Source organism: Acomys russatus, chromosome 8, assembly GCF_903995435.1.
Source record: "Acomys russatus chromosome 8, mAcoRus1.1, whole genome shotgun sequence".
Lineage (NCBI taxonomy): Eukaryota > Metazoa > Chordata > Mammalia > Rodentia > Muridae > Acomys > Acomys russatus.
Window position 1 is genome coordinate 26794491 of NC_067144.1, and position 21338 is coordinate 26815828.

At 35.9% G+C, this 21338-nt stretch overlaps 1 protein-coding gene across 22 annotated transcripts in view; it reads left to right on the plus strand.

Moving 5' to 3' along the window:
• The window catches only part of Zbtb20 (zinc finger and BTB domain containing 20), a 732891-nt gene that overhangs the window by 345136 nt on the left and 366417 nt on the right, over positions 1 to 21338 (plus strand). For 2 of the 22 annotated variants that reach the window (XM_051149948.1, XM_051149941.1), the window contains exon 1: positions 3788 to 4262. The exons of the other annotated variants lie outside the window; for them this stretch is intronic. The gene's annotated coding sequence lies outside the window, so the exon portion shown is untranslated. Of the gene's footprint in view, positions 1 to 3787; positions 4263 to 21338 lie in introns of those variants that run through there. 22 annotated transcript variants of the gene reach the window in all.

Here is a 21338-nt window from a genome sequence, read left to right on the forward strand (position 1 = left end):
AACCTTGCTCTTACCTCCTTGCTGGCACTCATCTCAGACAAGTTATATGGCTTTTGTGGCTAAAGTGTCCTGTTCTGTAGAATTGGATTATTAGCACTTTGTACCCCCTTACAGAATTTTGAGAAATTAGTAAGATAATGCTTTTGAACAGTTAATTGTAATGTTTGAGACATTGGGAAGTTGTGGTTGCTATTATGATTATTACTTTTGTATCATTACCCAGGAACATGCTGAAAATATATTTTTCCATTGTAACTGTATTAGTCCTACTGACAAAATAATTCAATGCAAATTTCCTTCTGAAGATGACTCAGAGACATCACCTTTGCAATATATATTGAGAAAAATATAGGTTTTATATATGAATATATGTATAAATGTAATGGGAGTTAGCTTAATATATCGATGATACTATACAAAGCAAAGTTCTGTTTCTTTGTAGAATTTATGCTTAAATCTGCATTAAGTGTTGTTTATTTCACAGTATGGGACTTAAATTATTAAAAGGACTTTTTAATCTGAACCCCAGTGATCATAAAGTAGTGTAGCTCTCTTTAAGCACCATTTGTGGAAAAGAAAAAAAAATTACAATTTTGCCTAAAATTGACATCTTCTAGAGGAAGACGCTATAATCATCAAATCTGTGCTTAAGCATGAAAATTAATAAACTAAGATCACTAGCCTAGTTGGGATTACAGACTAGGCGCCTGAGAATGCTTATCCAATTGAGTATATAATATCAGGAAAAGTATGTGAGACCAATCCAGATGCTCTATTGTAATGTAGATGCTAAGAAAATGATGCCATGGAATCAATGTATTTTCTTATTTGAAATACATTGTTTGTTTGTTTCTTTATTGTGGTACTGGGGACTGAACCTAGGGCCCACACATGCTAGGCAGGCACTCTATCACCGAATTGTATTTCCAGCCATATGTTCACTTAAAAACTATACTCTTGCTTCAGTCATAGAAGCAGAAGTACATCATGGAGAGAGCACGGGCCATGTTTTTACACAGAGTATGCTGCACTTGTCATCATCACCTCTCCTGTCTACGGATCATATGATCATAAGCATCTTGGGTTTTTTGTTTGTTTTAAACCCTCAAATGAAAAATTGAACCATTAACATCATCATTGGTATGTGTTTATGGTCTCTAGTAAAGTTCTTGATATATCTTGGTAAATAATAGGTACTCAGTGAATGGTATCTGCTACCAACTCTAATAAACACAAGAGTAATAAAACAGAATTTTTAGACAATAATCATAAGCTCATTAATATATATTAATATGTAACATGCACTAATATATGAGTATGTAAATTATAACACTTGAAATTGTTTTGCCTAATATTTGACACACAGGAAATCTAGATGTAAATTTGATATATTTAAATGCCTCCATGGAAAAGGTGTTATAATTATTTTAGTTAAATGAAAATACTATTCAAAACTCTCAAACTAACCCAATCTTATGAAAATGATAATAAAAACAAAGGCTTCCAATGATTTTTTATTGTTCTTAGTGAAATGACCAAATAATATGAACTTCATGCTTTACTTGAAGTTATAGAAAAGAGAAATACTTGTAAAATTCCTAAGTGACCCCTGATCTGAATATTATAGTTGGAAGCATTTTAAAGATCAAAAGGCTATTATTCCTATCTGCAATAGATGCATATGGAAAATGGCTGCAGAGACTCATAATAAAAACAGTTCATTGCTAAATTCGAAATTCTGTTAATGTCACAAACAGTGGGATGTGAAACACAAATGAATTGTGATGACAGTTGAGTACCAAGCTGCCTATTTTCCCCTCAGAGCTGCCCATGTTTGGCTTTATATTCTCCTCGTCTAATTTAACCCATCAATATTTGTACTTTTTGTAATTAGCACCACCTTGGAATATGCACATTAAGGATTTCATTTCTAACCCTCCTTGCTTTGTTACTACTGACGTCCACTGTCCTGGGGTCTTGCTTACCCCTCCCTTTGGGCTTCTGAGCACCCTTTAGCTTGTCTTCTTGGAAGCCTCTGTACTGCACTTTAATCTTCTATTTCTTTCAGCCACCTAAAGTCTTTCCACTCTTCCTGATCAGCAGGCTGTTTGTCTAGAGTGAATTTCTTCTCACTGTGACATTGACTTCATCCTAAGAATCTACATTCACTTTTTATTACAGATTTTTACCCTAGTTTTTCTAAAACATCCCTCTTTTCCTTTATGGCATGGTCTTTATGCTCCTAAAGTTTGGGAGCAAGACATTTTTTCTGAACCAAATAAAATTCCCTTCAGATGCAGCAGCTCTATACTAGCATAAGCTAGTCTGACCTTTGGGAAATGTCATTAAAGACTCTATGAAGAGTATTTTTAAATGCCGAAATTATTGAGGCTTAATGGCTTTTGTAGCATGGATACTGGCCCTACCTAATAGAGCAACAGGCCAAGAAATATTTTTTATTTGGGTTTTACTGTGTGTGGTGACTTGGTTGCCATTTACTCAGTGACCTCTCTTTCTATCCATTTTAATCAAAAATAGCCCTCTGTAATACTTACGCTTTCTTCACTTAATAGATGAGAAAACTTTAACCTCAACTTCTTAAATGATGGAATTAAAAGTTCTGATATGCTAAATTTTATGCTATGAATTTTAGCACATAGTTAATTTCAAAACAAAAGTAATAAATTATCAATGGTGATGTCCTTTTTTTTTGATGTCCTATTTTTATTCCTCCAAATTGAACGTAGATATTTTAAAAACTGAACAGTCAATAAAAATTTAACATTGAAAAGAATGCTCAAAAGGTAATAAAACTACTGAGTCCAGTTCCTAGCCCTAAATACTGTTTTAAAAGTAGATTAATATTGATGAATTTTACAAACGTCAGTATGACTGAGTACTTTTTCCTTTTATCTCAAGTCTCTTCAACTTGATTTCCTCTGTTAATATATTGATCACTTATATTAGTGTGTTATGAGTAAACATCTGCTGTTAAAGAGTCTTTTAAAAATTGACCTCCTATCATGCTATTTACATCTCATTTTTTTCATAGATGTAAACATTACAAAAATATAGAGACTTATTCATTAATAGTGTTATTAAAAATGTGGTGGAAGATGCCACATGTTCATGCTACGTTTTGTTTTGGACTCCCCGCCCCCCCCCCCACCCACCGACAAAAAATATTGTTAACATGAGACAATATCCAAGGAAAAACAGGCCATCATTTTAGGTTTTAAGTTTGAACATCTGTGCTCACTTATATTCATATTGTATGTTTGGAACATAGATTAGATTCAGTATAGATATAATCCAAATCACAATACATTTTTAAATGATGTTTGAGTCTTGTGTTTCTCTGGTGATGTGACTTCATGAGGAAAATGAAACCAACCACAACAAAATTCTCCCTCTAACAATAAAATGGGCCTTGCAGTAACTGTTTTTTAAAAATGGGTTAAACAGTGACTACTGATTTTTTAAATACTTCTGTAGCCATTTTAAACAATATAATATACAGCACATGAGAAAAGCTAATAAAATAATTAAAATAATCTTTATCATGGATGAAATTAAAATTCATAATTGAAATATATCATTGAAACCAATTCCTTCAATATATTTAATATCCCATTACACTATGACATTGTAAAAAAATAACAATAAGCCATCTTCTACTAGGATGAAACGTCCAGACAAGGAAGTATGTAAATAATTAAAGGAATGAGTGAGAGGGCAACAGACAGACAGACAGAGTGACAGAGAGGCTGAAACAGAGAGGAGACATGGGATAATGGAATCAAGAGGAAAAGATTATGACTAAAGGTGTTGAATATTCCAAAATATAAAATTAATGGAAGGGAAGAACTTTTCTTCAGAAGAAAATAATTTGCCTCCTTCAACAGCAGCGCAGAGTTGATGGCCTGGTCACAAAAGCCCTTTCAGTGGGGCTCTTGGGAAGAGCATGCTCATCACAGAGGCTTCACTGGGTGTTTAATTGCCCTGGGCAATATGACCAGTGTGTCCTTGTTTCTAGAACTAAGTAAACCAAATCAGGATGAACAACACATGGTTTAATAGTTAACTTCAGAACAAGGGGCAGGGAGATGCTTTTATGCCTTCATACAGTCTTCATTCCAATCTCATTACTGAAGTCTGTTCTGAGAGTATTTACAGCTTTCCGGAGAGTCTAAGCTTGGCAGAATCCTAAAGATGGAAACATAGCTTAATGACCTCCTCGTTCTCGAGTCTCCTTAATGCAGGTGAATCTTGTGATCAGTTACTGTCTATGATCCAGATTATTGTTGTTAATGTTATTGCTTTGATTATTCCTAGCCCCTTCTTATCAAGGGAGGTAACTTTTCGTTTTCTAATTCTTCAAGTATGCAAAAGCTTTGTGACTATGCCGAATGTTCTCTGATTCTCTGAGGAAATTAACGTCCTCTCCAAGTTGGAAACTTGAGAGAGTTTAAAAAGTACTTGGATATGCAACCCCATTCCTGCTTTTTACAGACCAGATCCAGAAAATATCATAGAAACAATCTTTTATTTGAGAAGAGGACAGAACAAAAGGAAGGAGAGAATTGAATTACATGGAGTATTCAGTCCATGGGTGCTCAGTCCAGGTGTGTTTGACTGTGTTTCTTGTACCTTTTCCTGTGTTTCCCATAAACTCAAATTTAACACTTCTTGTATACCTAATAGATTCCCCTACTCATAGCATCTCTTTGGTTTCATCAGATGGAAACTAAGCATAGACTAGGTCTTAACCAAACATCCAGTGTTTGGGTTTTCTGAATAAGTATGTTTAATTAACAGAATGTGGGTAGCTTCCTGTTAAGCACTGAATTCATGGAAGTGACCCAAGAGTCTGGTATGGAATTGATACTAGAATTTCATAGTTAAACGAGGCAACTACAATAACAACAGTCAACAAAATGTTTCTTACTCTCTTTTTCTAATTCTTTTTTTTTTGTTTGTTTGTTTTTAAAAAATTTTTTTATTAATTTATTCTTGTTACATCTCAGTGGTTATCCCGTCCCTTGTATCCTCCCATTCTTCCATTTTAAAATTACAACACCATAAAAATGCTCAACAAACCAGAAGAATATGTGCCTATATTTTAAGTATGTTTGTATACCCTTACTGTGGTTCCTGCCACACACTAACATTGTCTCTGATGTTTCTTATGATCAGTGTGTGTGTGTGTGTGTGTGTGTGTGTGTGTGTGTGTGTGCGCGCGCGCGTGCACGTGCGCACACACACACACACACACACACACGGGGGCTTATATGTAAGTGTTGCTATTCTATTCATGTTACTTTTTTCTTTCTGCTTTTATTTTATCTTTTTCATGCATGCTAAGCAGCTCCTTTTCTAGCCTCCTCGTGCAGTCTTGGGCAGATGGGTGTTTTTCTCTATAGTGCCTTTTAAAGGGAGAAGACAGCAAGAGTAGATTTTGAACAATATTTTACCAGTATTATTGAAAAATTAGCTTCTGTGTATTCTATATACATACATAGCATCTGTGGAAAATGCAAATCCTATTCCTATGTGCTCTCTTCTGCATTTATTATGGTGACTAGCATTATAGTATCTAAGCATTTTCTGTTCTTCCTCTTACTATTATTTACCACCTGATCATTCCAAAGTGCCTTTGACAATCAGAGAATTTCATTAGCAATCCATTCTCTTGCTTTTTGTTTTTCAGCACCTTTGCATGTAGAAGTATCAAGCATCTTAGTAGCTGTATCAGATAAATTACAGTAAAGTGAAAGAGTACTTCTGATGGAGGGTGGGGGAAGAGCATTCCAAAGCATTTCCTAACATTAAGTTTATGTTGTATAGTATCCAAATAATGCTATAGGAGCCTATACCAAAATGAAAACTAAATCTTTCATTACTACTTTTGTTTATGATATTCTCTGCCATTGTAGTAATCAGAAGTGTGATGTGAGGAACATAGATAATGCCCACACTTGGCATATATAAAGATCATGGCAATTGTAACTCTTCAAAGCGGGTTGATATTGATGTAAACACCCCTTAGTTCATACTATAGGTGCCAATCTGCTTTTAAAAGCTACTGTTATTTTTTTATAACTAAAAGGAGTAAAACTTATTTATTAAAAGGTTCATTGTCAGTATAGTGGAGGGTGCGTGGTCGGTACCTTAGCAGTTTGATTGAATTAAAATCAAGTTCATGCTGGGGTTTCTTTTGCAGCTCTATTCCTTGCTTTCTCTTTGACTCCAAGGTAATTGCATAACCTCTGGTTGACTTGTGCCTCGTCTACACATTCAAAGTAAAAATCAGAAATGAGGTTATTATTTAACTAATGTAGCCTGGCGCATTATTTCTCTAAATATTTCTGGGAGTGAATTTGAGATTCCTGATAGAAAATAAAACCCACAGATTTGTGAACATTCCCCTGTAGTCTGAGACAACTACCCTATGGAGAGTATACATCAGGGTCAGTGCAGATCAGAACCATTGCCGTAATGAAACTACAGAGAATGCTCCCTCCCCACACACACCCCAGCTTATGATTATGACTCCAGAATACAAACTTACAATTTTAGTTCTAGCAAGTCCTTAGTGAAATGCTGAACAGGCGACATTTTTTGATTCACTGCCCTAAGGGAGATGTAGTTCCAGTACCAAAAAAGAAAGAAAACCCCAGACTTTTCCTGTTGTAGCACTAAAGTGTCAGAGTACAAACACAAACCTAGACCTTCCCGCTTTAAATTTTACTGTCTCCCCAGGACAGAAAGTTTTCCTTCACTGTATCTTGTACATTCAATGGCTCTCAGGTTCCTTGGAATACTATATGAAACAGCACTGTGAAGCATAGTAATTGGATTCCCCTGTTAAGTTTGTGGAGGAGCCCGTTTTAGTGATTAGCTTTGGCCAAAGAATGTTTTAAGGGTAACCTGGTATTCCCATTTGGGTAGTGAGAGCAATAAATAAGTAAGTCAATTTTGTCTTCACTCTTTATGGTCAGTGTGAAGATATGGACAGGTTTATGAACTATAGCTAAATCCTGCTGTGACAATTTCATTAAAAAATTCCAATGTAGTTTTCTTCTCTGCATACACCTGAGAACAGAGACTAGCAAGGTGGACAAAAGAAGCCAGGGAAAGATACTACAAAGAAACTGAAGACTCTTGGGTTCTAGTACTGTCTCATTTCCCAGGAAACATGTACTGAGCTTCAGGAGAGTCATACTCCATACCTCGGTGCGTCTCTAACTTGAGTCTTATAGCAATCCAGGAAAGCTTCAAATCATGTCTGGGTTGTTGTATGAAAAACTCTGATTCAGTTTTTTATACTAGCATTTGTTTATAACTATTAAAATATTTGGTCATTATAATATGTAATTAGAGTCAGGAATTACTTTTATAAAGTTTGAGAGCTTAGGGATTGAAACCACACAGAATCTGAGTTCATGTCTTTGGTCAATCAGCAACTTTAAACTTGCTCACTCATTTATAAAATTCAAACAATAATAGTCTTGTAAGCTGTTTAAAATAAAATAAGATGATATTTATAAGTTTAGCATCATAGTGCTTGCCCTATAATATGAATCTATTACATGTTATCTGTGTGGCTAAGTATCTCACTTTCTTTATGTGTAATGAAAGGAGAAATCACTATTATAAATAAGGAACAAATGTCTTAAAACTCTATATAGATCTGTATCTGCCTTGTCTACCATATCTTTCTTAGCACCATTTTGTCTTTCTTATTGTCTACATGCAAATACTTGCTACTCTGATTTCTCTGTCAACATAGTACTTGAAAGAAGAAACTTGATAGAGGACAGCTTTGTTTTAGCTCACAATATTAGCAGATTTCATTCCTTTATATCAGGGAAGGCATGGGAATGCACCCAACTCAAGGGAGCCAAAGCATGTGAGGAAGGCCACTCACATTATCGTAGATGAGGAAGCAAACAGTAAGAGGCCAGAACCAGAAGTAGCCATAGGCTCCAAAGGCCTGCCACTAGTCATATGCTTTAAACAGACTACACCTCTTGAGGTTTCCACAACCATCTAATATCAGGCCAAGAGCTGGGACACAAGTCTTCACAACATGAGCCTATGACAGACATTACAAACTCAAATCATAACAAGTTTGTTAACTTGTTAGTTGAAATCTTTGATAGTTTCAGCCTTTATTGTGGTTTTTTGCCAAGTATTGCTACTTCTAACTAAGACTGGATACTTGAAAATAGTATAAATCCACTGGAATTTTCATAAAGATAATTGAAATATGATAGACTGTTGACATATAGGCTTTAAAAAGTAGAAGGCAGAGCTTTGCAAACATGTCTCAATAAAAACTAATATGACCCTGGAGTTGCTTATCTGCTATCACCCACTTGCCATCTAACCCAAACTGTGGGTAGCTTTTCCCTCAAAGGATAAATGATCTTTTTAACCTGCTACTTGAATCCCCTTCATCTTCCCTGATGTTTTTCTATAAGTCTTAAGTAATTCTGAAGAATTACTTATACACATTAAAAGATCTAAATTGTGGCCAACATAGCTTATAAGTTTATTTGTTTAATTTTACCTATGCTTACAAAGATTGCTGTCAATCATTTTACCTAATAATTTTAACAGTCAGTTCTTTTTGATAAAACCAACCCATGTGTTCTGGAAGTAGCATGGTTTTGGATGGACTGAAAAGAATCATTTGACTATCCAATAAAAGTACAAATGGTTTCAATTTTTTTCATTGCACAGTACGTATTAGTTAAGTCGCATACCTAAATTTGGGAATTTTTGGAGCATCCTGTCACTAAGTTTTGGGGCATATAAAACACTGTTTGCCTGGATTTTAAGTTTGTGGAACTTACATGGTGCCTGGCATGAAGATAGGAAGGACATTTTTTTCCATTAAGCTTTTACTCTGTTTTTAAAGGAAAAGTTGAAACAGAGTCCCTACTGAGATTTTAACATGTTCCATGGTGGTAACCATAGGAAATAGGGAAACAGGAAATTTTTGGACAGAAGGAAGCCAATGAGTCCACCTCAGGCTGTCCTCACCTCTCAGATACCAGTTGAGCTCTTTAAAATTATTTTTATTTAGGTACATGTTTAATACTTTATATTTCTATAGTCTTATTCCAGACAGTAGAGAAAATATTACAACTGATCATGAAAATGATTGTTTTCTAAATGAAACTCAGTTCTTACTGTTCCATCTGGAGGAACCGATGGAAACATTCATTCAGATGCTAATAAGGCCAACTCAGGGTAGTTTGCATTTGGAAAAGTCCATTTGGAGTATTTGGAAGAATTCTCAAAGGATGTCATATTAAAAATGCATATAAATTCCAGATATGAAGAAAAATACTTGTTGCCCAAAAATTTATGGGCACTGAATGATGATACTGTTAAATTTAGGGCACATGAATCCACACACACAAATGCACACATGCTCTTAATCTCTCTCCCCTCCTTCTCTCAGACCTAACTTCTGGAAAGCAGTCTGAATTCTCCCTCAGCACCATATTTAGAAGTACTGTATCATTAAAGTCAAAGTGCTTATCAAGCACAGTGGTGTTCACCCATAAAAATGCAAACATGCGTTTTAGTGACTTTTTAAAGTGTGCAGGCAGTCATTTTTGTGTTTCCTACCTATCAGGAGCACACCTTAAATACCCTGTTAAAGGTCTACCATCTCAGGAACATTATGTCCATTCGAGCAGTTTCTATTGTCTTCCATCATGCTGCAGTTATTATGAAAGGTATCCTAAAGATTCCACTTCCTATTCTTGTTACATTTAATTCGTGAAATACAGATACCAAGTAGTAGCCATGGCTGCTATCTACACTTAGATACATAGCTCTTCTTTCCTTATATATAGAGTACCACCAAACTTTAAAAGGCTTTGTACAATCCTACAGTAATAAGTTAAAAACAAACCAGCACCCTCTAACCAGGTCATAAATACTGCCTATGGTCAGTATTCCCATTCTTAGACGAACCATGCAGATCATAATGACCTTAGATTACCACATCGTATGGTTAGCTCTTTTACAGTGTGTTTTTGAAAGACGATCACTATGTGCATAGCCATGGTAAAACACCTCCTAGCTACAGAGCCTTTAGAGTGAGTATGTGTCCAAAAGCAGGGAGGGGGAGGTTTGCTCAAGGGGCTGGTTGAAAAGCACAGTGATGTGTCAGAATACTTGTGTTCTGACTCACATTGACACCAAGTGAGTTGTCACTCAATGATTTAACCAGTTCCCACATCTGACTCAATGGCAACGTAACAACAGTCTAGATTTTAATAATTATCCAAATGAAGTCAGAAACATTTTGAAGTGTTTAATATTATTTTATAAGTTTAATCTGTAAACAGTGGGTTTCTCATGAGATATAGTGCTGTTTTTGTTTTGTTAAGTTCTCCTTCTTCCAAATTCTGGAGTCTAAATGTACAGTGTCAGATAGGCTGGTGTATGAGGCCATAATGGTTCACTATGGTAATTAAATTAATAAATGGGAGGTTCTAGAATCTTAGAGAAATATATAATTTGATGAATTTTACTGTATTCCTTGAATTCTCTAACATTTGACACAGGATGAGTTGAAAGGATTTTTTTCGACAATAGGAAGCTCTGGTAAGATAGACAAGTTTTTCTGTAAAAGTGTAGTTCTCAAACTTAATTGCACCTCAGGAGCTGGTACAGATTGAAGGACATGTCCCTGCAGATTTTCATTTGATGGCAGTTTCTAGGTGGGCCTGTGGGTCCTCGTTAGAACCAGCTCCCTAATGATTTGCTAGCTGATGTTCTGGAAACCATCTCTGAATTTTCTGGCAGTCGATCAGCACTCTAGCATTCAGGATATGTGGTTTCTGGTTATGGGCAGAATTAAAGAGATTACTTAATGTTCTATTCTATAAAGCCCCACAGACAGAACATTTTATTTTTTCAGTCCCATATCTTTGGAATTTTCTGTTTGTTCCTACTAAATTTGCATGTTTTAGCTTAGGAAAGAATACAAATAGATCTGGTTTGTCAGAATTTTTACTTAATTGGCACTATATGATTTATCAGAATAGTGACTCTTTTACAGATTTGGTTTTTTCTCTTTTTATGCATATGCCCAGATGTCTTCACAAAATGAATTTTTATAAAATAACATAGCATTCTATTTAATGCATTTAATGCAGCTTTGTCATGCAACGGCAATGGCATCTCATCTAACCTCTCACAAATGTTCGGCTCCATAAGGATGAACAAGAAACATCCACATTACTAAGAAAATTTTATCTTATGAAAGACAATATCTCCCTCTCTCTCTATCCCACATATTCAATTCCCTTGTCATTTTCCATTATAAATAAATAACAAACCAATTTGGCACATGCCCACCGATTAAAAATAAAAGTTGTCAGAAACGAGAGAGGAAAGACAAAAATATGAATTATTAATTATAATATTAAGCAGCACAAAAAGCCTAAAATGAAATGATACCACCTAGAAGAAATTTTATCAAAATACATGAGACAGTGATTTAATATTTATCATAAAATTTCATTGTTGTAAATTTACATGAAAAATATATTTACATTATCTAGTACTAGTGTCAAATTGGATAAAAAGATTTTAACCATTGTAAATAAATTTCACTTATAGAATAGTAGCAAAGTAAAAGTATTACTAGAAATTATGTCCTGACTAAATTATTTTACTGACCTATTATCTATGTCCACTGTAACATCACATATTTGCATATTATTTTTCAAATGCTCAACAATTTTAAAAACGAACACTTAATTAACAGAAAGAATTATGCTTTTCTTTTTAAGAATATTCTCCACAGTTGAGTGGAGAGTGTGATACGACTTTCTCACGTACTCTGGTGCCTCACATTTGACCATGTCCCCTGGAGGGGGAGACCTGGTGGCACTCAGAGGAAGCACAGCAAGTAGCCAAGAAGAGACTTGATACCCTATGAGAATATACAGGGGGAGGTAATCCCCCTCAGGAACAGTCATAGAGGAGGGGAATAATGGGAAAATGGGGGGGGGGAGGAATGGGAGGATACAAGGGATGGGATAAACATTGAGATGTAACAAGAAAAAATTAATAATAAAAAAAAAGATGTTACTTAGAAGCTTACACCATTCATTTTGGGCTGGTAAGTAATATTTTTCCCATATAGGGGTTTGGAACAAATGTGTACTGAATAATGGTCAGTTGCATAACATGAGCTTTCATCAGCATACACTGTCAGATTACAGCACATAGCAAGCAGATATTTCCTCCTGTGTCTTCCTCCAATAGGCTTATGGAGCGTTTCCACTGCGGTCCCTGTGTGTGTGAATGGGCATATGGGATTACGTGTACATGTGAGTGCCAATGTTTGTAAGAAACCTAGCCTTTGTGTGTGGGTACTTTAAGTGTTTATTTCTAATAAAGTTTCCTTTTTTCACAAACTACCTTAAAATTACATTTGAAAACTGAAAGGAATTACTAAATAATTGCCTACATTTACCGCATTTAGAAAATCTCACAAAAAATTAATGTGGAAAAGTTTTTTGCTGTTCCCATGAGTAACAATCTTGGTTCTGTTTAGTAGTATTCTTCATATTGTAGAAAGTCTCCTTGACTTGTGATAAGTTTGCTTGTTCCATTTTAGTTGTTGTTCAATTTTGATAGTTTATTCTGTCAAGCATGAGTGAAGTTACATTACCATCTAAATATCCTGACCAGTATCTTTGTTTTTAATTTTAAGTTAATTTAGTACTCACCAAAGACTCATAGCCATATCCAAAGCAAAGGACAAAAAGTCTTTTTTTCATTTTTACAATAAACCAATAGTTTTGCTTTAGTTACCTATATAACGTTTTTTTCCCAAGCAGCTAAACTCTTAGTGTCCTACTTTAAGAAAACGAAAAACAAAAAAACAAAACAATGAAACCTTTTGTGTTGCAAAATGCATTGGCAGTATCTGCCAACATGGGTTCTAATTTTAATCTATATTTCCTATGAGTTTCTAGCATTGGCTCTTAGCAATCATTATCCTTGAGACAGGAGAGTTGGCTGAGTGTCTAGAGAACTGTTTGCTCCTGCAGAGGACCTGAGTTTGGTTCCCAGCACTCATATGCTGGGCCACAGCCACCTGTAATACCCTTCTGACATCCTCAGGCATCAAGTGTGCAGGTGGTACACATTCATACATGCAGGCAAAACATTCATTTTCCTAAAATAGTAAAATACAAACACCTAAAGGAAAACATAAGAGAAAGGATTGGCCTCACTGTTGCCACCATTACCTCTTTGCACTGTTTGGCACTTCATCAACAATGGTGTACTCCCACATAATGTCCCCACGGTGTAGCTCATCACTAAAGAGTCTCTGTACAGTAAGAGTGCATTGCTTCCCATTACTCTCTCAGCTCTAGTCTCTATGTGATCAGAAGCCATCGGTCCTTGCAGTGTTACTATCATGTCCAGATTTTTACCGAGAACTGGCTTTCTTGGCTCCCGTAGTCTTCAGTGCTTCACAGTGTTTATTAAGCTTGGTCTTCTCTTGTAAATCATGTAAGTTTCATGGCCTTCCAGTTTTCTAAGTTTATTCCTTTGGGGTTCGCTGATTTCCACTGTGTATAGCATTTCATACCTGCTGTCATCAGCTGCTCTCCTCTGCTGTGAATTTTCTTTTTTTAAACAGTCTCCCATAGCCAAGGCTGAGCTCAAATTGTTATGTAGCTGAGGGTAACCTTAAACTCCTCATATTCCACTTTTTGCTCCTTCACTGCTGGGATTATTCATGCTCCAGTGCACCTAGAACTGGGGGGGGGGCTTTATTCTTAATAATTCTTTGTTGGCTCAGTTTTGGTAAACGTTACTCCCAATAAATTCTCATAATTATTCCTCTTTGTGTTTTGGTTCATAATCTACTGAGTACCATGAGAAAGTAGCATAGACAGTGCCAGAAAGCCAAGTGCAGAGACGAGATGAATTACCTTTTGTAGCTCGATGAATGAGTCAGAGATAAAGACATCGGAGTCAAAGAACATTTTAGAACCAAAGACAAATAGCCTTACCAAGCATTATAACAGGATAGAAGAACATGCCATCTATAAATGATTATTAAATTCTGATCAGAAACAATAACCAGAAGAAAGAAACTGCCATTTAGATTTGTAAATGTGTTAATGATCACATTGGATAGTTACTGCAAATTTTTCATATGGAAAAATTTTCACTTATCTTTACTACAAAGGCATGAGAGTAGGTATTCTGTTTCCTCCATCCTACACCAGTGAAACCCATGGTTCAGCCAGTTTAAGTGGATTGCCCAAGGCCATGCAATAATCCAGCAAGAGGAATGTGGAGCCTGAATGGAAACTTCAGGTATGTTCCTAACTGTTGCAGCAGGTACAGACTAATGTACTGCATACTGTGGTGTATCTTACATTAGAGAAAGATCCTGAAAAAAATCTCAAAGTAATGTTTCACAATCCATTATTATAAAAAATTTAAAACTTTACTGTAGTAGAGACTAGTGAAAATTTTGGGAAATGATTCTTTCCTTAAATTAGCTAGTTCCAGCCTTAATAGAAAAAAAGTCACTTGTGGTTTATTGAAGTTGAGGCAGGTGGAGGAATCATCTGATGTTCTTCCTGTGATATATTTTTAGAAACCAAACAGCACTTGCTATGTGTCTATAAATTGCATGTTAATATAAGCACTATGACTTGGTGACTAAAGATGTTTTCATTCGTTGATGTATTTCTTGATTACCATAGATTAAATCTTAAACCAATATATTAAATTCACAAAATCTGGTACTTTAAGAATATCTGGTAAATTTTGTGTACTGGATGAATCTAAGACAAAGTAGACACTTTGTGATATTTAATGTTCTCATTATAATGTACTCTTTGGGGGGAAAGTATTACTTTTCTTAAACCTCAAAGAATTAGCAGCCAATACACTAAATCTGATTTGGTCCAATACATCTGCAGTGTGCCATGCTCCAAAATGGCAAATCAGTGAGTACAGAAACTGAACAGCCTGGAGCCAGCAGCATGAGTTGGAGGGGCCACATGGAACATCATCTGCAGAAAGTTTTCACTTCTTAAAATATAAGCATATTCACCTTTTCTAATTAAACCTAGTTGTCATTTTTACAGTTGAAATAATAATGTTCTGTAAAAATATACTCATTTTATAATTTTATTTACCATGTTTAATATTATAAAGCCAAACAGTAATTATTGCAAATTTGAATATATAAAAACATGGAAATTTGGGTTTTGATTGCCATGTTGGCTTCAGCCTTCAGTGTATTTTATGGACAGTAAAATACCCTACGGTGTCAAACAGTGATGACATACTCAGTAAATAGAATATGAGAACAGTCCATTTCTCTCTCTATAGCTTGTCTTCCAAACTCAGTTTTAATTTGAGGCCTGTGTAAAAACTAGTTAGCCCTCTTGTGTATATTTAGATTATGATAACATTGACCTCCAATACTTCAAATTCTATATATTCAAGTTTACTTGTCATTCTGATCAGAATACTAAATTGATACCACTTTTTGAATGTTTCGACTAACTCTTACACATTTTTTTATAAGTATAATTTTGTAAACCCTGGATTGTGAAATAGTTTGGAACATCACTAATTTACGTCCAAAACGGTTAGGACATAGTCTTGTTGTTTTGTTTTCTTGCTTCTTTATTATTTAGGGACAATGTAGTCTTTTGGGATATATTATCTTGAAGTCTTCAGTTTATTTAAATTACTTTTCAAATTTAGGTTATGTTCCTTAAAGCAAAAACCTCTTTTTAGTTTGTTTTCTCCATGACCATAAGCATTGTCACAGAGTGGTTCTTCAGAGTCCCTTAATTACTATCTGTGTGTGCTATAAAGAGTTTGCACGAGGAGTTCAATTCTCAGTTTTGGTGGCCCTTACCTCCTCAGCATGTCCACCTTCACTTACAGCTCTGTGTGATGTGGGTAGCAAAAGCCACCCAACGGATAGCAAGACATTGTGCTTCATAGTAAACATGCACAGTTCCCAAAGGCAATCTGGAGGCTCTTCTGGATTATGCTTTTCAAAACTCTCATAATCCAGGAAGGAGAGAGGTCTAAAAGTGAGGAAGAAGAACAAGATAACTGAATGCTTTAGTGGATGAAGAAAACAAACCATTTTCATGAGTGAAACAAGGTACTTCTGGCACCGTCAGTGCCTCCATTAGAGAGCATTCACATACAGAAAGAAGGACCAGATGAAACTACCAAGCCTATCACCCCCGAAAGAATCCAGCGTGGCACCAGCCATATCACATCACCATAAGAAAATACCAGGAAGGTTTTTGACCTTCCATTAACTTCTGGGTATCCGTGTAGACTTAGCCATAGGGAGTCAAATCCAAGCTTACTGAGCTTTCTATGTGATGAGCCAGGGAGGAAATGAGAGTAGATACAGTATGCTATGAATGCGCACAACCCTGACTACGTCTGTTTTAAGAAATGGGTAACATTTCCTTGTAACTTATTTGGAAAAATCATTTTTATAATGTATGTGTTTACACAAAAGCAATAAAATGTCTTGTGTGTGTTGGAACATTTTGCTTTTATGTCTGGGAGACCATTTACTTTACCTCCTCTTCAGTGTCTGTTGGAACATTTATTTTACATTCTCCATTCCATTCCTGTTGGAGCGTTTATGTATGATTTGTTTGTTACTTTTATCTGTTGATCTTGCCCTCCCCATATGCTCATGTCTGACTGGCCTAGTTTCCCACATTCAGTATGTGATCTCTAGCCCTTCTTAAATATTAATTAGTGTAATTGAATTCCCTCCAGTATTTCTAACCCCAGGCACCTGAATCTCAGTGTTTTTATTAGAACTGATTTGTGCATTTAAAGCCCAACCTGCCTCCCCATCCCCCACTGCCCAAACAACTTCTCTTGATTAGGTAAAGGTCGGGATACATGCTTGCCTCAGAGAAAGTCTGCATGGAAAATAAAAGCATTATATATTATCACCTTTTTCAGCTAAAGGCTGAAAAATACAAAGCTGTTTTGAATATTTGGCAAAGGAAATCATCCACAGTAGACAGGAAAAGGATGTAGCTCTCTCTAAGTAAACTAACAGGGTTTAAATACTGCAGTCATATGGAGCCATGTATTAAGACAGAACAAAACCCCAAAAGCCTCTGCCAGCATCGATGGGGACTTGAGGATGACACCTTGTTTAAAGTCATCTTAACTGTTCCAGTACACTGGTCTCTCTCTGGTGGGGCTTCCATTTTAGGATGCTTTCTGGATTATTCAGAGGTGGCGTTTTCCTAGGAAAGTAATGGAAACAGAAGAGAGCCTGAAAAATGACATAAAGTCAGAGGGTTTGTCAGTAAGATCGTCGAGTTTTCTGCCCTATTTCAGGACAGAAGTAAAAAGAAAACACTACAGGTATGAGACTATCTCATTCATAGTAGATATTAAAAGTCAGTTTGGGGGCAACAAACAGGTTAGTGTCAGTCTGGAGCAAAAGTCTGGAGTGGAGCACTAAGGCAATTAAATGTAAAGACATATGTTGTATGCCCTGAAATAAGTGCTTCCTAGAAGGCAGAATTGCTGCAGTGAATGTCTGTCCACACTGTGATGCAGTCTCTCCTGAGCTTGTAGATGCTAGTAGCTCATGTAAATAGAGATGATATTGGCAACTCCTTGAATGACAAGGCTATGTTTGTAGACTTTTAAATTGTCTTTTATGGATATGTTTTTGCCTATATGTATGTTGTGTACAAAGTATACCTGCAGAGTTCAGGAGATGGCATCAGACCCACTAGAACTCGATTTATATATAGTTGTGAGCTGCCTTGTGGGTGCTGGGAACTGAGCCTAGGTCTACCACAAAAGCAATAATGGCTCTTATCCACTGAGGCATCCGCTAGCTCCAGCCATACTATTTTTAACTACATTCCTATGAAATGTGTTGACATACTATCTTACATGCATATGCTGCATTCTGATTACTATCTGATTACACTGTTGTCTACTCTGCCCTCAATAAGGAGGGTTAGAGCTCCTTGAAACCTTCCCCAGTCTGGGATTGACTGTTGGTATAGACTTATGCAGTCACATTGCAGGCAGCCACAGCTGCTGTGAGATCATTATTGCATTGATTGTGTCATGACTAGAAGATAGCATTTCCTAATTCTTCTCCCCATCTTTTGCCTCTTACCTTCTTTCCACCCACTGTTCTGTGATGTTCTCTAAACCTTAAAAGGACTGGAATAAAAGTCCTGTTTAAGGCTCCAAACTCGCCTGCCACTTATTCTCTGCTCTTTGTTCAGCCATGCGTGTCTGTATTTCTGCACAGAGATTAAGGCTGAGAGTAGCATTTGTCTGTGGATATAGACATACAGATTTAGAAGTTAGCTTGATGCTATGGGAATTTAGCTAAACAAACAGTACTGAGTTTTCCCCTACAGCCTAAGACTTCCTTAGCTATGGGGTTTTTTAGTACTGTTGGGTTTCATTGTATACAGGCTCCCAAAGCACACTGAAACAATGTGACATGCCATATCTAGCAGTCTTTTTAAAACGAGTAATGGAAGGTTCTGTTTTCATTTCAAGACTACTCATGGATGATATGAGGGAAAGATGTCTTAACAGTTCTGCACAAGAAATCTAAACAAACAAACTTTTTCAGAAGTAAGTGATGAGATTAGAACAATGAAATGAACAGTGTAAGGAATGATTAAGGAATTAGAACTGCTTGAAAATTTGGGAACCAGGACTAGAACTATCTTCATTCTTGTATATATAGAAGGGCAAAGGAAGTTATTTACAGGATAACCTAAGTTTCTTTCTGTTATTCCATCAAGGAGAATATGAGAATCGATAAAGCCCTCAAGAATACAAAATTCTGTTCAATATAAAAACAAATGCAGTAACACCCTTACATGTTCAAACTAGTTAAAGCCATTATTTTAGGCTTAAGGTATGATTTCAATATATAATATTAATGACTCTGCTAATGATGACACTTTGTCTATAGAAATAAAACCCAAGCCATTTAATAATGGCTTACTCCTATAATACTACTACGTGAAAAGTGGAGGCAAGAGGATTAATAGATCAAGGACATAGTGATATTGTGAATTCAAAGTAAGCCTGGGAAACATGATTCCATGTGTGTGTGTGTGTGTGTGTGAGAGAGAGAGAGAGAGAGAGAGAGAGAGAGAGAGAGAGAGAGAGAGAGAGAGAGAGAGAGAGAGAGAAATAAGATTTAAAAGCTTCTATGAACCAACTCTGAAGTTCTACCATTCTGTAAAAGTTCACCATAGCATGGTGGTTGTCCAGCATATAAAACAATCTCCTTCCAATAAATGTTTTCTTTAATATAAAAATTCAGTTTATTTTTACAACTATATACATTTTTACTGGACATCCCTTGACTTCTGCTGCCCAAGTTACCAGTGTGGCTTATGATGAAACCTCTGTCTCATGTGGAGGACCGTGCTTTACCAAACCTTTAAATGCCCTAAGTCAGAAATTTTATTATAATAAAAAAAATGGGAATGCTAATATAACTATCTCAAAGCAAACAAAGACACTACACCACAAATCACAAGTAAATACATCTAAAAAGTAAATCTAAACAGTAGTGTGTTAGTTAATCAAAGAAAGTCAAAACTTGAACTTACATCTTTGAGACTTGAGTTCAGAATAAGTAAAGCTTGACTTCATCCATGGATGTCTGGCTGTGTGTGCTTGTTTTAATATTCGTTTGTCTACATTTAATAGAAACTAGTAGATTAAAGTTGAGACTTTGTCAGAAGTTAACACTTAGGTTGGCCATTCTCTCCGTTCATTTTTCTTGCCAAGAGTGTTAGGGTGTGAACCTAGCTAGATTGTCTCCTGTCTGGGTGTTTGGAGTGACTCTTCAGACTCAAGACTGCAAATCAATGATATGACACAGTACGTCCCTTGAATGTTTGGAAAGGAGTGCAACATCTCAAGAACTAACTAAGGCTAAAAGTTTACCCTGGAGCTGGACGTTCAAGCTAAGGGCTTGAATGCTAACCTAGCATGCAGGAGAGCTTGAGCCACAGCACTGCAAAACCAAACAGCCCCAGAACACTCTTAGTGGTTTTAGTTCTTAGTAATTCAGTCAGCCTCCTCTTGGGGGACAGTTCCTGTAAGTTCTCATTTGCAGTAAGAATTGAGTCTGTGGAGTGTCAGAAAGTATATAGAGCTCTCTACTGAGGTTTCTTTTTACATGAGCTTTGCTGGATACAATGTAGATCATTAGTAAAGATTAGTTTTTTCTACTTTTCGACAATCCTTAATTCTGTCCTCCTCTTTTGGGAAAAATAATAACATTTTTCTGTTTGTCTACCTACAGTATTTTTCCAACAATCCAATAAGATGGTGTGAAACTATAAGCTGAAAAACACTTTACAAATACTGTTTCTTCTGCTCATGAGTGGATGGGGATGCTTAGCCAGAAATGAAATTGGGATTAGCCAGGATTTTACATTCATGCTGCTCCCTAAGAGACATTACAGGCCTCATCTTGTTTTCTCTTTAAACTACCTGAGCTGATCCTCAGAATGAAGTATTTAACAACTAGTATCAAAGTTTATGTCTGTTTTCCTGTAGTGAATAAGAAAAACATTTCTTTCAGCTCTCCCCTCACTACCACTACCACTTTCTCTTTCATATAAATATATAGATTATTACTGTATCTGTGTTTATGGGGCTCTGGGTCCATGGTGTGTGCTGTCATTCCCATTATACTGTGATAATAATTATTATTATTACTATTAATTATACTTTGTAATTATATAGTGTATTTTAAAGATAGATAAATGGCTAGGGAATATGCCTGTTGTCATTAAAATATTAGTTAGACTTTAGCCATTTCTATATCTGCCTTAGACTGTTTTCCCACAGAATTTTATATGAATCTTCAGTTACAACTTAAAAAAATCTACCTTTGAAAATAAGGTACTAACCTGAAAAAATACTACATTTTATTTTCCAGAGCTTTTAATTTTTTTTCAGGAAGTTTTCCATATATACTGTTTCTTTTTGTTTGTTTGTTTGTTTGTTTAAGACAGGGTTTCTCTTGTAGCCCTGGCTGTCCTGGACTCGATTTGTAGACCAGGTTGGCTACAAACTCATAGAATTCCGCCTGCCTCTGCCTCCTGAATGCTGGGGTTACAAGAGTGTGCCATCATGCCTGGCTGAGCTTTTAATTTTTAATTTCTGCCCTTTAAAATAGTTTTTACAGTATGGTTGCTGTATATTAACTTTGTTTTAAAGAACATTTCAGAGCAGAAGGTGGT